Source organism: Triticum dicoccoides, chromosome 5A, assembly GCF_002162155.2.
Source record: "Triticum dicoccoides isolate Atlit2015 ecotype Zavitan chromosome 5A, WEW_v2.0, whole genome shotgun sequence".
Classification (NCBI taxonomy): domain Eukaryota; kingdom Viridiplantae; phylum Streptophyta; class Magnoliopsida; order Poales; family Poaceae; genus Triticum; species Triticum dicoccoides.
The window spans coordinates 448,598,140-448,604,384 of NC_041388.1; the positions used below are offsets into that span (position 1 = coordinate 448,598,140).

The 6,245-nt window shown below is 42.6% G+C and overlaps 1 long non-coding RNA gene across 2 annotated transcripts; it reads right to left on the reverse strand.

Annotated features, from left to right (window-relative positions):
* Nucleotides 1-513: 513 nt before the first annotated feature.
* On the reverse strand, nt 514-4,379 carry LOC119302223. 2 transcript variants are annotated; one of them, XR_005147420.1, is made up of 6 exons: nt 4,207-4,379; nt 3,747-4,126; nt 3,474-3,667; nt 2,128-2,892; nt 1,130-1,546; nt 514-966 (listed from the first exon to the last, which is right to left on the reverse strand). It is a non-coding gene; the product is annotated as an uncharacterized LOC119302223 (long non-coding RNA). The 2 variants fall into 2 exon arrangements; XR_005147419.1 differs by having other exon boundaries at nt 514-1,033.
* Nucleotides 4,380-6,245: the final 1,866 nt, after the last annotated feature.

The following is a 6,245-nucleotide window of genomic DNA, read 5'->3' on the forward strand; positions in this document are numbered from 1 at the left end:
CTTAAGTCAAAGTTTAAAAAGTTTGACTAACTTTATAAAAAAGAGTAGTAACATATATGACATAAAATTGGTACATTATGAAAGTACATTTCAAAAGCGGATCTTGCGATAGTAATTTAGTATCATAAATGCTGCTACTTTTTCTAATAAAATTGGTCAAAATTTTAAAATTTTGACTTAAAACAAAAGCTAAAAATGCACTTATTCACAGACAGAGGAAGTAAGCAGGAATAGCTGACAGAACCGATTTTGTGATCAGCATCCCTCTCCTAGTGTGTTGTACGCATATTGAAGCACAGGGCATGGCATTGTGATAATGACTGGATGACAAAGTTTTCCCCCTTGACGCAATATTTTGGTGACTAGTAAGTTGCCCGTGCGTTGCTAAAGAAGATAAAACATGTATAGAAATATATTACTAAAATTTATTTTATTTATTGAACCCTCAACCACACACCCATTGGATTATTAAACATGTACTCACTCCGCCAGAAAATACTTGTCGAAGAAATGGACAAATAGGTAGTATATAGAAACATCATCGACTAAATTTAGGATCCGAGCTTCCTATCGTGCATATAATCAACTACTACCATGAACTGCAGTTCATTAAGATATAATATAATTGCTCCGAGACTCAATTAGGCTACATGGTGAACCTTGTGGAGACGTAAAAAAAACACGAATAAGGGTGAAGAGGTGGCAATCAACTCGCATGGAAGGATTTCAGACGCAGCGAACAGCGCGATGGACAGTCCATTTATTACCACTGTATGATCCGGGAGCAAGTAGATAGCAAGATTTTCATTCACCGAAACTCCCAGCTGAGGCATCATACTCATTACTCCAGGCATTTGGCTCATGACGTTTATTGGTCAGTTAGAAAAGCAAACCGCTCCTTGGAGAAGTAAACAGAACTTCTACCTCTCTGATAGTTGAATCTGTTTTGTTCTACTCACTGGTTTTCTGAAAACCAAAAATAAAATCTCATAGAAATGCAGAGGCAAACACACCATCACCAGTTCACCACCAACTGAAATTTTTATAGGAGTAGAGATCAGAACTGACTAAGCATCTAATGTCGCCACGAAATAACATCATCAAAATTGCCAGAAATAAGTAAACTCACCAGTGAATGAAAGGAAAACTTGGGTCCATAAATAAGAAAGAACAAATGTAGTACATAAATACACGGTTCATACAACAATTCCTCCCTCGAAACCTCGTCAGGCAAACAACACAAATATCAGTAACTTCCAACAACCTTACTCTGCCCATGATGGTTGCCCACTAATACAACTAAAGAAATACTCCCTCTATCCCATAATATAAGAACGTTTTTGACACTAGTGTAGTGTTAAAAACGTTCTTATATTTTGGGACAGAGGGAGTATAAGTCATGCCAAATCATTTTAATAAGCTATTCTAGCAGAAGGATATCTAATACCATGGTATCGGACCAATGAACTTACAGTTTCCAAGTCCTAGGCTGAGCCTACCAACTGCTGCTACCCCCTTGCTGACATTCCTCTCTGATCAGTGGACGCTGCAAGTAGCCAAGCACACAACAGTTAAGCAGAGCAAGCACAAACCAAGGTACAGAAAACACAAAGTGAAAAGGCTACTTGCTGGCCCAAAGAAACTGCCAATTCTGCACAGGTTCTTATTATGTGAGTTGATCAATCCTAGGCTTTTGGAATAATGTGTTGAGTAGATGTAAAAGTTACATTATAGGCATGTTTAAATCTAGCTAAATGAAGGTTAATTATCTTTCCTTGGGTTGTTTAACTGCATGATTATCTAACAATTTAACGTCATATATCAATGCAGCATATTGTTATGCACTAAAAAAGAATCTTGCAAACAGTAATGGATGGAAGAGATCTAGAAATAGCCACATCGAACAATATCCAGCCATAGCAAACAATTGGAAATTATTTCTGCCTACAACAGCCACAACAAACAATTGGGAAAATATTTTTAAACATATCCACTGTCAAGCATCAAGCAACCAATTTCTAACAATTGCATGATATCTGCAGTTTGCGTTTGAAGAACAGTCAGTAATTTATGCCATGGAGTACACTGCACAATGCCAGAAAAATTAGAGTGGAGGAGGCCGACTACCTTGCAGAGAAACAGCAGCAATGTCCTTCCTGGAGGTGGCGGAGACCATGGATGACGACCTTCGTCTGTGGACGGCGACCTTCAAGGAAACGCCGCCACGGAGAAGAGTGGTGACAGCAGTGCTCAGACGGAGGAAAGGGTGGGGGAGCAAAGAACGGCCACGGTGGCCTTTCAAGGCAGACAGCAGCGGCGTGATCCCGGATGGACAAGGGGGTTGGGTGTGGAGAGGTAGATGAACTTGGAGAGACGAGCTGTCATGGCGATGCTGAATGAGGGATGACGAGGACGGTGGGGAAGGAACAATGTCAACACTTGTGTGGTGGGAGGGGAGGGTGGGTGTGGAGATCGTTGGTGGCTCTCCAGCAGCAGACGGCATGGAGTTTCTCGAGGAGAGGTTCGGATTTGACCTTCTTGTGACGCACATCAGCTGGGAAGGGGAATAAATAGTGGGTGGCAGCGCCACCACAGACGGGAGCGGGCGGAGGAAACGGTGAGGAGGAATGGGAGGTGGTGGCGGTGGTGCGTGGCGAGGTGATGCGGCGGAGGAGGTGGCAGGAGAGGCACTGGCGGTGAACGGCGCCGGCATCGGAGCGGCAGATCGGTGATTCCATGGTTGGGTCAGGTGGGCGGTTGGAGAGAGAGAGAGAGAGAGAGAGAGAGAGAGAGAGACTAAGGGGTTAAGTGTAAATGTGGACGCAGTGACGGGCGTCTTTTTGCAAAATTCCCAAAGCTTGGCCCACATGCGTCCGATGCGGATCAGATGGCCTGAAAAGACAGACGGAAGACACACCATCATCATCAACTGTGTCTTTTATAGGAGTAAAGAAGACTTGCTGCAGTATATCAAACACTACAATGTTACTTCTATAATATTGAACTATTTTATTGAATGGCTACCAGGCAAGTAGATGAATAGTAATCCCAACAACTCAGAAAAATAACATATTACTATAAAAGTAACAGAGTTATGTAAAGAGAAGTGGTTATACCACAGTTATTTAATTATCTTTACAAGCTAGATCTTTCCAATAGGCAGAGTAAAGCTCTTTAAGCAATCATTTTACAAAATGCAGTGCAAATAAATTACCTTTAAATCAACTGTGAGTACTCTTTTCACAAAGACAAATTTGTCCTGAATATTTTGATTATTTACATCTTAGGGCAAAAAATAAATTGCTAAATACAGTACAATAGGCTAATAGCCAATTGTCTAGAAAATTTCCAACTAGCACTGTCAAAGAAATATTCATGTCCGAGCATGTTGTTTGCCAGAAATTTTAAAAGCGTGCTCTTACGCAACAATATTGATGAACCAAATTACTTATTTGACAAGAGAAGCATATTACCACAAAAATCTTTGACTGACTATTGCTGATTCTCAAGCACTTCTAAGATTGCAGGCACATCCATTGAAATTAGGTAACGGTTAAAGTCACAACACAGTCCAACCAATTCTCCATTTTTGTTAATGACCAATGCTCCATCTCCTGAATATATATTTGCACAACTGTTGTGGTGGAAATAGTTCTCGTGTATTGAACTGCATGTAAAGAGGCAAGTAATTCTTACGAGACAGATCATCCAAAAATAAATAGTTTTCTTAGAAAAAAAGAACTTACATGAGATAACCAGGGGTTATGATGCCTGTGTAGTCACCTTCGTATGCACTATAGGTATAAATGTTTTCAGACATTAAAAGTGGTGTCCTGCATACTTCAAGTGACTGCACGAGATTTGTATTAAGCACATCTCCAGGAAAATAACATTGTATTGAAGCAACATTATCCCATATTTTGATATCGTGCTTATTAGGGGAAAATTTTCTTCCGTCAGGGAAAACCAATGTGACCGTGCAATTCACCAATGACACCGGAATATTTTTCGAGCAGGCTACTACAGTAGCGGAGTGTGCGTCACAATCAGCAACATAACCGTGCAAAAATAAGTCATCGATTCTTATCTTCAGAACACTTCTACTGATCCTGCGATGGAGATCGCCCTAAATACAAAACGAAACATCTGGTAAATGAGGTGGAAAACCTAAAAGGCGAGACAGAACAAATGCTAAAGAATTCTGACCTGATCCATGAAGAAATCGTCCAACCAGTTGACGAGGAAGTCAAACAAGTTGGCGGCAGCGAGGTGGGCGGCTGTCTGGTCTGCTCGCTCTACCCCGTATATCCAAGTCGACCGGCGGCGGCCGTATCGGAGAAGCCAAGGCGGCGGCGCACAGATCAGACGGCGTTGGTGCCGTATCCCTAGGTTGAAGTGCCCTAACTGCAATAACCGGGCTATAGAATAGGAGTCGCGGATGCATGTGGACTATGGGCCGGCCTCTTGGCCTGGGTTTCATGGGCCTGCTCGTTGCACGCGGCTGAGCCCATTAGCTCTTTCATTCGATGCCTTCATTCGAGGCAGCAATTGGTTAACGAGCCCTCCTTCACGAGCCTCGCAACGATCAGCGTCACTTAATGCGCTCTCAGTCATTCGTCACGAGTCGCGCTCTGGACGCTCTCTCCGGATTTTTTTTTATTTTTCTGCACGCGTTTTCGGCTTTTTAAACGGTTTTTTCTGGGTTTTTTCGACGTTTTGGTTTTTTCCCGGCCTTCCTTAGCTTTTCGATCAAAACAAAATTTTCGAATTTTTTTTGCATGAAAAAACGTGTTTTCTTTTTTTTCTTTCACGAAAGTCACGGTTTTTTTGTAAGAGGCACGGTTGTGCTTTAGCGAGAGTCACAGCCGCGCCTTTCGGAAACAAAAAAAAACGTGTTTTCTATTTTTTTCGCGAGAGTCATGATTTTGCTTCCGCAAGAGGCACGGTTGTGCTTTCGCGAGAGTCACGACCGTGCCTCTCGGAAAGGAAAAAATGAAACGCGTTTTCTGTTTTTTTTCTTTCATGAGAGTCACGGTTTTGCTTCCGCGAGAGGCACGGTTGTGGTTTCGTGAGAGTCACGGCCGTGCTTCTCAGAAAGGGAAAAAAATACGTGTTTTCTATTTTTTCTTTCGCGAGAGTCACAGTTTTGCTTCCGCAAGAGGCACGGTTGTGCTTTCGCGAGAGTCACGGCCGTGCCTCTTGAAAATGAAAAAAAAACGTGTTTTTGTTTTTTTCCTTCCATGAGAATTACGGTTTTGCTTCCACAAGAGGCACGGGTGTGATTTCGCGAGAGGCACGGGCGTGCCTCTTTCGGAAAGGGAAAAAATCGTGCTCCCGGTTCGGTTTTTTTGCCCGGTTTTTTTCTTCCGGTTTCTTTCATGAAAAAAAAGTTCGTTAAAACCTATCAACATGAGATCTAGTTTTGAATATCTCGACGCGAGGAATCCAATGATGAAAACGGTTCGAGATTTGGATGCACGGTTTAAAAGATAAAACGTTTTGAATAAACGGATCTACGAAAAAAGGGAAAACTCACAGGTTGCGACAAGTGGCATGCTGCATGTGCGTCACTTGTCGCAACCTGGGAAAGTGAAGTGTTCTTTGCAACGAGTACTCCTTAATTAGTGATTTCATTCATTCAATATCAGGAAATGGTATATATTTCCCCAATTCATTAGGTATAGACTATAAAATTCATGATTTAAGACAAAACACAATTTGAGATAAGCAATGCAAAATATGTATTTTTAAGTATGATTTGCAGACTAATATATCTTGTTAGAAGGGAGAGAGGGATTTGATGAAATTATTGATGTATTGCTTGAGCCTCGTGGGCATATATATAAAAGTACATGATCTACTTGGAGTACAATACAAGCCAGAATATTCCTAGTTTATCCTATGTTTCCTAATACAATCACGTTACTCAACATCCCCCGCAGTCACAACGGTAGCGACGCAGACGGTGAGATTGGAGAAGAATCCGAAGGCAAGCCACGGACACCCCCTCACAGTCGTAAGGGTCGACGCATCGCGGAGTCGTGGCTGGAGTGGCAACCGACGAGGTTGCTCAAGCAAGGCAGTAGCCCTTTGTGCCGTTGTCGAGGTAGCCGAAAGCGTGGGTGGTGGAGCCGTGGTCGAGGTAGCCGTGCGAAAAAAATGCCGTGGTCGATGTCGAGTCAGGGTAGCCGGTGTCGAGGAAGTCACCGTGGAGCCGCGGGAGCAAAGAGGCGTCGAGTTAGTCA